Source organism: Cetorhinus maximus, chromosome 25 (genome assembly GCF_964194155.1).
Source record: "Cetorhinus maximus chromosome 25, sCetMax3.hap1.1, whole genome shotgun sequence".
Taxonomy (NCBI): Eukaryota; Metazoa; Chordata; class Chondrichthyes; order Lamniformes; family Cetorhinidae; genus Cetorhinus; species Cetorhinus maximus.
Genome location: NC_135903.1, coordinates 42,087,618 through 42,098,648, shown reverse-complemented (window position 1 = coordinate 42,098,648; position 11,031 = coordinate 42,087,618).

Below are 11,031 nucleotides of genomic sequence, written 5' to 3'. Positions count from 1 at the left end.
CAGGAATTCACCAAGGCTCCTTCAACAGCACCTTCCAAACCCACAACCACTAGAAGGACAAGGGCACCAGATAAATGGGAACTCCGCCACCTGGAAGTTCCCCTCCAAGTCATTCACCATCCTGACTTGGAAATATATCGCCATTCCTTCACTGTCCCTAGGTCAAAATCCTGGAACTTCCTTCCTAACAGCACTGTGGGTCTACCTATACCACATGGGCTGCAGCGATTCAAGAAGGAAGCTCACCACCAGCTTCCCAAGGGCAACTAGGGATGGGCAATAAATCCTGGCCCAGCCAGCGAAGCCCACATCCCATGAATGAATAAAAAAAATATGCTTTATTAACTGCTCTTTCAACATGCCCTGCCATCTTCAATGACTTATGTGCATATACATCGAGGTCCCTCTGTGCCTGTGCCTCCTTTAGAGTTTCTCCCTTTATTTTGTACTGTCTTTCTATATACTTCCTGCCAAAATGAATCACTTCACACTTCTCTGCATTGAACTTCATCTGCCACTTGTCTGCCAAATCCACCAACATGTCCTTCTGAAGTTCAAGAATATCCTCATCACAGTTGACAATGTTTCCAATTTTCATATCTTTTGCAAATTTTGAAATAATGCCCTGCACACCACAGTCTAGGTCATTAATATAACAAGAAGAGCAAGGGTCCCAACCATGGCCCCCAGGGAACTCCACTACAAACCTTCCTTCAATCTGAAAAACAACCATTTATCACTACTCTCTGTTTCCTGTCACTCAGCCAATTTCTTATTCAAGTGCCTACTTTCCCTTTTGTTCCATGAGCTATAATTTTGCTCACAAGTCTGTTGTGTGGCACTGTATCAAATGCCTTTTGAAAATCCTTATACACCACATGAACAGCATTATCAACCTTCTGTTACCTCCTCAAAAAACTCTGGCAAGTTAGTTAAACATGGCTTAACGGCTTAATGAATCCATGTTGGCTTTCCCTAATTATCTTGCACTGGTCTAAGTGACTATCGATTTTATCTTGTACTATTTTTTCCAGAAGTTTCCCTACCACGGAAGTCAGACTGACTGGTCTGTAGTTGCTGGCTTTATCTTTGCACCCCTTTTTGAACAAGGGTGTAACATTTACAATTCTCCAGTCCTCTGACACCACCCCTGTGTCTAAGGATTATCGCTAGTGCCTCTGTAATTTCCACTCTCACTTCCCTCAGTACCCTTGGATGCATCTCATCTGATAGCCTTTCTAACACCACCTCCTCCTCAATTGTAAATTCCTTGAGTGTACCAGTTACCTCCTCTCTCACCTCAGCCTGGGTAGCATCTTCTTCCTTTGTAAAAACACTGCAAAGTATTTGTTTAATACTTCTGGTCTTTCTCCTGCCTCCACGTGCAAGTCTCCTTTTTTATCCTTAATCGGCCCTACTCTTTCTTTTACCACCCTTTTATCATTTATATGCTTACAGAAGACCTTGGGATTCCCTGGGCTGGGATAGATAGATATTTGGTCTCTCAGGGACTCAAGGGATATGGGGAGTGGGCAAGAAAGTGGGGTTGAAGCCCAAGATCAGCCATGATCGTACTGAGTGGCAGGGCAGGCTCAACAGCCTGTATGGTCTACTCCTGCTCCTATATCTTACGTTCTTGTGTTCATCCAGACTGACTCCCATATGGGCTGGGAAAACTGAGCTCCCAACCTAGTGAGGCCCCAACCCTGCCCCTAAGCGGTCAGTAGCCGTGTAATGGTGATTGGAAGTTCCACCTCTTGCAAGGTTGACTGGGCAATGACAGTTTAGATCAGGACCCAATTTATCCAAGTCCCTGCCAGTTTCTGATCTATTCTGTCAGATTACTGTTCGAGTCACATTACGCCCAACCAGCTTGTTGGACCTAAGGCTGGTTGTCCAGTTCAGTACAGGAGTCATGCTATTCTGTTGGAGGCCCTTTGGATGAGATGTTAAGCTGAGGCCTGTCTAGCTGTTCCAATGGTTGTTTGAGATTTCGTGGTACAATTTGAAGAACAAGAACAAAGAACAAAGAAAAGTACAGCACAGGAACAGACCCTTCGGCCCTCCAAGCCTGCGCCGATCATATTGCCTGTCAAACTAAAACATTTTGCACTTCCGGGGTCCGTATCCCTCTATTACCATCCTATTCATGTATTGTCAAGCTGCCTCTTAAACACCACGATCGTACCTGCTTCCACCACCTCCTCTGGCAGCGAATTCCAGACACTCACTACCCTCTGCATAAAAAACTTGCCCTGTTTCTCCTGGCGTCTTGTCTTGTTCTGTGCATGCACTGCCCCATGTGGATCTGAGTGAGAAGGTTTCAGTACTAACAACCGAGCATATTCTGAGCATCAAATACACCAGAGAGTGTGGATGCTGGGATAAATGGAATTTTCAAGATTGAGATGAGCAGATTTATTGGTTAAGTTTTCAAGGGATTTGGAATAAAGGCAGGAAAATTGAGTTATGAAACAGGTCAGCCTGACTTAATTTAATGGTGGAGCAGGTGCATGGGGATGAATGACCTACTCCAGTTCCCAATGTTACTGTGAACTCCATCTTCTGCTTACTTCGTCTATGTTCCTTTGTAACTTCCTGCTCCCATCTACACTACTTGCTGTGTCTCTTAACTTAGTGTCATCGGCAAATTTTAATATACAGCTCTTTGTTTCTTTGTCCAAGTTAATCAGAACATAAGAAATAGGAGTAGGAGGTGGCCATTCGGCCCCTCAATCCTGCCCAGTCACATTATTAAATATGATGAAAAACTGAGGTCCCAGCTGAGATCCTTGGGCAACATTACTTGTCATATTCAACCAGAAATTGTTCCCTTTAATCTCACTGTGTGTCTCGTACTTGTCAATGAATTACATACCACCAATGCCACAAGGATTTTTCCAATTCTGCGTGCTCTCTTTTATCTTTAATCTCTTGTAAGGAACTTCATCAAATATCTTCTGGAGCCCATTTGGACAACATACTCCAATATTCCCCATGCTAATGACCTCCTCTAAGGGGCAGTGGGAGAAGGAATATCTGGGCCTGCATTTCTTTGTTAGTCAAGCTCCCCCTTCCTGTGGGATGCAATGACTCATCTCACACCGTGTAACAAGTGAGGGGAATTTTATGGAGCTTGTAAGAATGGGAAACATGGTGGCTTAATTAGGTGAGATGCGAAATCACGATTTCCCAACAGCGGGTTGAGATGCAGAGATAAAGTGAGTGGCATGTTTGTAGCGTGTAGCGTGTAGAGCCTCATGCCGGCCTTTGGCGGGTTCATACTTGTGACACATTGCATCCCGTGAATACTCATTAGTGCAAAACTTTTAAAATTATAAGATAAAATTAGTGGAGCACAAGAATCTCGTGGCACCTGGTTCATATTTGTTTAAAGGTGGCGTGCACCAGTCAGTTGTGCAGTTGTGTATGAGGTCAGTGGTTTTCCTTGTTTAACTTTATGGCTCAAAGGAGAGGAGCAGGAGAACGGCAGCTTGCATGGAGGCTCGGGACAGGCAAGAGTGAGTCAGGGGTGTGTTGTGGAGTGGGGTCAAGGACATGGAGAAATGGAAGGGAGATCCAGGGGAGGATAGAGGGTGGGATCGGGGCAAGGAGGAGTGAAGTGGGAAGAGCCTGGTGTACTGGGGTGGTGGGGACAGTCAGTCAAGGTAAGAAAATGAGGGGCTTAAAGGGCAGTGTCAGTACTGTCCAAATGTGTGTCCATCTGAGGGTGCTGGCTGGCAGAGTCCTTACAGGGCTTTGAGTTCGCCTACAATATTTCAATTACCGCCACAAAGGGTGATCTCAGACAATGTCCTTTACAATGTATAGAAGGGAGGGCCAGCTGAGCTTGCAAGTTCAACCGTGTCCCAAGAGTGGCGAATATAACACTGGACGCTAACATGAATATTCAATAAAGAGTGAACAAAGAAACACAGCATTATTTCTTCCACAATAAAGGAACTGTCTCTAACTCTCCTGCAACCATCATTGCCTGCCAACCATGAGGTGCACCAATACATTTAGCTCTCTGACTAAGTTAATTTCAACAAATAACGATGCCAACACAAATAAAGTGAAACCAATGTATTGTGAAATAATAAACATGTGAAATTTAATTTTGATAGACACCTGTGCTACCTTTGTGCTCCCAATAAGTCTTATGTTAATGGCAATGGAGTTAGGCAAGAAAGTTTTGGCCGTGATGCAGAGCCTCCCTCTTTGACCATGAAGCTCTTTTCCAGCCCAGCCCTGCTGCATTGTCAGCTGATGGCGGGTTTCAGCACTGTAAAGATTCCCCCACTGCAGAATCACACGTGTCTCCCGTGCATGCACCATCACCTCAAATTTTAATTGGAATCATGTGGGAAACGGGATAAAGCAAGAGAGCGGAAGTGGTGCACATTTCTGGTTACAGTGTTGGGAACGGCATGCTGTTGCCAAAATCTCCCTCTGCCACAGTGTTCCCCAGGAACCCCAACTGGGGCCTTAGGTTCTCACTATATTTCTTAATGACTGACAGTGACCGCTCACTCAAACACTTTAAACAAAATTTGTTTTTAAAGCTCATGGAAAGATATCAAAATATTAAGGATTGGGTTGAAGCCTAATGAAATAGCTCGGAAACTAACAGGTTAAAGGCAGCCTATTGCAGATGTGTTTTGATTCCAGTTTCAGTTCAGGTTTTCTTCCTGTGGTGACCTACCGTTTGACCCCTTGCTCACACACCTTCCCCTTTCTCTGGTAACTTACCTGTTTATTTGTTTCCCTCTGGCCCTACCCCACAGCCTCTTCATACCACATGCCTTCACTTGCTGAGGGCTTTGGCTGGATAACTGCTCACAGTGTTGTGGCAGGGGCCCATTCGTTGAAGGTATCAGAACTCAACTCAGGATGAATCTCTCGACCACTCTCACCTCCCGCCACCTACTGTGAAGTCAGAGAGGCATAGCTGGGACTGGAATTCAAAATTGGGGAGGCCAGCATCTAGCATCCTACTATTGAGGACTGGATTTTATGTGCCTCCACTGGGGGATGTTTTCAGCGGGGGTGGGGGGCACATAAAATAGATTGGGTGCCCAGCCCACCATCTTCCAGTCCTCCCTCGAGCTCAACCCCATAGCATGGTAGGTGGGTAAGTGCCAAATCGGCAGCCTGCCTGCCATATTTAAATAAATCACAAGGGATCAATTGAACTTATTAACAAGCCAATTAACCCCAATAATACATTGTCCATGCCATTAAACGGTTGACGTGGGCAGTCAGGCAAGGAGTAGCAAAAGATTTTAAGAAGGCGGGAAGCAAGGGGGATACTATCTTTGGGGGTGCCCTTTGCGCATCGGAGGGCAGCCCCCCCCTCACCCCCTTCTTCCTACCCACTTGATCTCTGAAACCCACCACCTTAGCGCCCTCCCTAAGCTGGCCAAACCCTCCCTGCCCAGTACCCTGGACTTAACTCACTCCAGGGTCCAGTGGGCCTTCTTCTTGAAACTGGTTACAGTCTTGGCAGTGCCCACTAATGAGATCTTGGGACTGCTGGAGCTGCCAGCCAATCCGATTGGTCGGCAGCTCCCGAGGAGCTGGACATCCTCCCCAGTGAAGGGCACAAGTCCCACTCTCTAACAACTTAGCCTGTCTGCAACATATTATGGCTGCGGGGTGGGCTGGTGTGGAGTAAGTCAGCTTCTGGCTGACTTTACTTCTGGAAGGGATGAGCCATCTGCACCCCCCATAATATGCAGCCGTCAGTGGCACCTGTAGTGGGCCTTGCATTGTTTTGTCAATTAGAAAAAATTATCTGGTCATTATTTCCTGTTTGTGGGAGCTTCTTGTGGGCAAATTGGCTGCTGTGTTTCCTACATTATAACAGTGACTAAACTTCAAAAGTAATTCATTGGCTGTAAAATGCTTTGGGACATCCTGAAGTGGTGGAAAGTGCAATATAAGTTCAAGTCTTTCTTTGCCAGAATGTGTTTTGGCTGCGACGTGGGTTTTATAGATTAAATTGAATAAACTGTATGGGAGGTTACACAATGACATTCCTGTGAGCCTGAAAGGGCACTTCATGAGCCATAGGCAGGTTTATACACCGTTTCCAGCCTGTCAGCTGCAGATTAGTTACATATAGCATCGAAGCAGGATTAGCCACAGTTGTCGCACACCAGCACGATGTGGGTAAGTGTTGTTTTGCAATCAAGCCTTTTTTCATGTGAACAGATGAGTGTGGTTAAAAAATGAACATTTCCTCTTAAATGCTGCACATCAGCACATCTTACAATGAGGTTAGCTGTTAGCACGACTGAACGATTTCAGAGTCTGTTAGTAATTTTATCTAAACAGCGGAACCAGCCTGAATGTGTTGCTGAACTGATACTGTGAGGCTGCGACATCAGTGTGGACATCAACTCAGGGCACTGGCTGGGAGGAGTTCCTCAGCAAGCGTGAGGAAGCTGGATTAATATCAGTGGAGGCACAATAAAAGTGTTACTGACTGATAGCATGATGGGATTAGATTAATATCAGTAGAGACACAGTTAATAACACAGGATGCTGGGGGAGGGGTTACTGAATGACAGTGTGAGGGGGCTGGATTAACATCTTTATAATAAACTAACCCTTAGCCATTCCCAAAGGCTCTGTTTCACAATCCAGTCAATTTGTCCATTTCCTCACCCAGGATATTTTGGTGTGAGGTACGAGGGAGCCTTTTGCTTTTGGCTTTGCTCGAAGGTGAGTTACTCAAAGTTTGTTCAGCTAGGCGTGACAACTCAGGATAAATTGGAAAGCAGGTGACCAGGAAGAGACTGTCTAAAGGATCTGATCCTTGCAGTGACCCAGTTCCGAAGCAGACTGCATGTAAAAACAAATGACATGATAGGAAATAATTAAATAAAAGCCCTTCCATTTAAAGATGAGGTACTGTGTCTGAGCAAAGTTCCATTTTTAAGAGCTTGTTGAGCTAAAATACTGAAACAGAAAGAATGATTCCATGGTCCAACATTTCTCTTGGGAGGTGATTCTCATCAGTTTAATGTAAGGGTATCTGGCAAAGCAAGGGTTAATGTGGAACTGGGAAACAGTACCGTCCACAGTTTGATGTAAAGAGAGACATGACCTGAGACGAGGGTCAGTTGTGGACAGAGACCTGTGTAGAAGAAAGCTTGTAGCTTGGGCTATACCCTGTATATATGTACCTAGTTATGTGTTATTAGTAAATACTTCATGATCAATCATACAAGGTTCAGAACCTCTTCATGAGACCTACTGAACATACAACTTTTGGCACCTAATGAAGCACCCAGAACCTCGGAGAAGCTGTAGCAGAAATTCAAAAGCTAGAAAATGAAAGGAGCAGCAGTTTGTCCTGACTGAAAGCCCCTGAAGTGAAGACACAAAAGGGGATTGCCTGAAAGATGCTTCATTGCAGAACTGGAAACAGAAAGGCAGAAGAAAAAGCTCAACTATGCAGCAGACAACTCCACAAGATCTCATGGGGGTCCACTGTGTATGCCCACAGAGTGCAGAGTCAAAGGATCTAGCAGGGGTGATCAAAAAATTCAGTTCTAAGACAGAACCAGCTTAAAAAGCCCCAATGCTGTAAAAAAAAAGTCAGAGCACCCTGTTTCCGAAAGCACCACGACCAGCTCGCATTCAGAATCGGCGCCATACCATGTGGCGGCCGAGCTCATTGTAAAAAAAGATTTAAACACCTCAGCCAATACTGGGAATTAATTGTAAAACATCTGAAATTCCTCTGATATTGCAGGGAAGGCCCAGGATAGTTGACTGAGCAAATCGTTGCATAAAATGAAAGATAAAGAGGTCAGAACCGTGGGAGCCCGCCAAAACGCAACCAGCATGGGAAGATTCTTTGAAAAAATGGTACTACGGCGCCATCTTTAAAACTTGCACAGCATTTAACGCTGTACCCACCTGAACTTTAAAGCAACCGTGGACAACAAATCAACATTGTCAGCCCAATTTGAACTCATCCAAGGGCCAGACCAAACACAAAATTGGGGGCTTTGGCAGAAAAGATTCATGAAAGGGTACATGATACATGATAGCTTCAGGATTAGATAAAAAGACGGAATCTGAACAAGTGAATACGCTACTTTATTCAGTAGGCCTGATAGCCGATGATATTATTGTGAGGCAAGGAATAAACAAATCCACAGTTGAATTCGATGAAGTTCTAAAATCATACGATACGTATTTTCATCTACGAAGCAACAAAATTTTAGAGAGAGCGAAATTCAACAAACCTGTTCAACAGCCGAGAGAACCAGTTGACTCGTTTACAAACAAATTATACAGATTGGTTGAAGCCTGTGACTATGGTGACCTTAAGTCAGAACTCATAAGGGACAGAATTGTTGTCGGAGTGGCTGACGATGCCCATTCAAACATACTGCAGCCAAGGAAGATCTGACTCCAGAAAAGGTCATCCAAATAGAAAAACTGAAATTTGCCAACAGCACCGATCTGTTTTCATGGCAAAAGCAAGCCATAGTTCAGAGAAACCTCAACTGTTCAGCTAGTGAAACAAAAAAGGGGCAGAGAGAATCCAGGGTAAATATGGCAATATCCAAACCAACCACAAGAGTATGGGCAACCATGTCAACACTGTGGAGCCAAATGACCTCACAGCTGAGAACAATGTCGAGCAATCTCAGTATAGTGTTTCAACTGCAACCGCCTGGGACACTTTGGAAAGCTATACAAAACTAAGACACCCAGATGGGCGGAGGATCCCATGGGCAATCCATGAGATTGAGATACCATACCAGGAAGAGATCCTGGGTGAGATCAAGGATCCTGGATTCTCTTTTTGGAATGCAGACATTTCAGTAAATGGTCACTTCACCAAGTTCAAATTGGACATGGAAGCCAGTGTTATGGTTTTCTTGGATAGGAAACTGTGGCTGAGAGAACTCTGGCTACGAACGACAGACACACGGCTCTACAGGCCTGGAGGAATCTAACTTCTGGTTATAAGCAAGATCCGAGAACCATTAAGGTATGACGACAAGTGTCATAAGAACTTAAGAAATAGGAGCAGGATTAGGCCATTCAATAAGGTCATGGCTGAGCTGCCCCAGGCCTCAACTCCTCTATTGTGCCAGCTCCTCATAGCCCTCAACCCCCTGATATTTCAAAAATCTATCTACCTCCTTTTTAAATACTTCCAGTGATCTACCCTCCACAACTCTCTGGGGTAGAGAATTCCAGACATTCACTACCCTCTGAGAGAAGAAATTCCTTCGCATCTCAGTTTTAAATGATTGTCCCCTTATTCTGTAACTATGTCCCCTAGTTCGAGATTACCCCACTAGTGGAAACATCATCTCAACATCTACCCAGTCAAGCCTCCTCAGAATCCTGTATGTTTCAATAAGATCACCCCTCATTCTTCTAAACTCTAATGAATAAAGGTCTAACCTGTTTAGCCGTTCTTGATAAGTCAACCACTTCATCCCAGGAATCAGCCTAATGAATTTCTTTTGAAGTGCCTCCAATGCCAGTATATCCTTTCTTAAATATTGGGATCAAAATTGTACACTACTCCAGGTACAGCCTCACCAACAGTTGAAACAAGACTTTCCTATTTTTAAACTCCAACCCCCTAGAAATACAGGCCAAAATTCCATTTGCCTTCTTAATTACTTGCTGCACCTGCATGCTAAATTTGTGTTTCATGCACAAAAACCTCTGTGCTGCACTTTTTTGGAGTCTCTCCATTTAAATGCCTTTTGTTTCTTCCTACCAAAGTGCATGACCTCACACTTTCCTACATTAAACTCCATCTGCCAAGTTTTTGCCCACTCATTCAACCTATCTATATTCCTTTGCAGATTCCTTATGTCCCCATCACAACATGCCTTCCGACCTATTTTTGTATCATCAGCGAATTTGGATACATTACACTCTGCCCCCTCCTCCAAGTCATTAATACAGATATTAAATAATTGAGGCCCTAGGACTGATCCTTATGACACTCTACTAGTTATGTCTTTTCAACCTGAAAAAGACCCATTAATCCTGACTCTCTGTCTTCTGTGTGGTAACCAATTTTCAATCCATGCTCATACATTATCACCAATACCATGAGCTCCTATCTTGTGCAATAACCTTTTATGTGGCACTTTATCGAATGCCTTCTGGAAATCCAAATACACTACATACACAGGTTCCCCTTTATCAACTCTGCTTGTTATATCCTCAAAGAACTCTAGCAAATTTGTCAAACATCATTTCCCTTTCACAAAATCATGTTGACTCTGTTTGATTGAATTAAGCTTTTCTAAATGTCCGGCTATTTCTTCCTTAATGATGGGCTCTAGCATTTTCCCAATGACAGATGTTAGGCTGACTGGCCTATAGTTTTCTACTTTTTGTCTCCCTCTTTTCTTGAACAGGGGCATCACATTAACGTTTTCCAATCTGCTGGGACCCTCCTGGAATCCAGTGAGCTCTGGAATATTTCGACCAATGCCTCTACTATCTCTGCAGCCACTTCCTTTAAAACCCTTGGATGCAGGTCATCAGGTCCTGGCAACTTGTCTGCCTTTAGTCCCATTAGTTTGTCAAATATTTTGTCCCTTGCAAAAGAGACTGTTACAAGATCTTTCCTCCCATTAACTCCTTGCTTATCTGATATCTTTGGGATGTTTATAGTGTCCTCCACCATGAAGATCGACGCAAAATATTGGTTTAAATTATCTGCCATTTCCCTGTTCCCCGTTATCAATTCTCCAGTCACATCCTCCAAGGGTCCCACGCTCACTTTAGCTACTCTCTTTCTTTTTATATACCTGTAGAAGCTCTTGATGTTTCTTTTTATATTTCTTGCCAATTTACTTTCATAATCAATTTTCTCCCTTTATTAGCTTTTTAGTCATCCGCTGCTGGTTCCTAAAAAAATCCCAATCCTCTGGCCTACCACTAGTTTTCGCTGCTTTGTATGCCTTAGTTTTCAATTGGATACTCTCCTTGACCACCTTTGTTAACCATGGGTAGTTCATCCTTCTC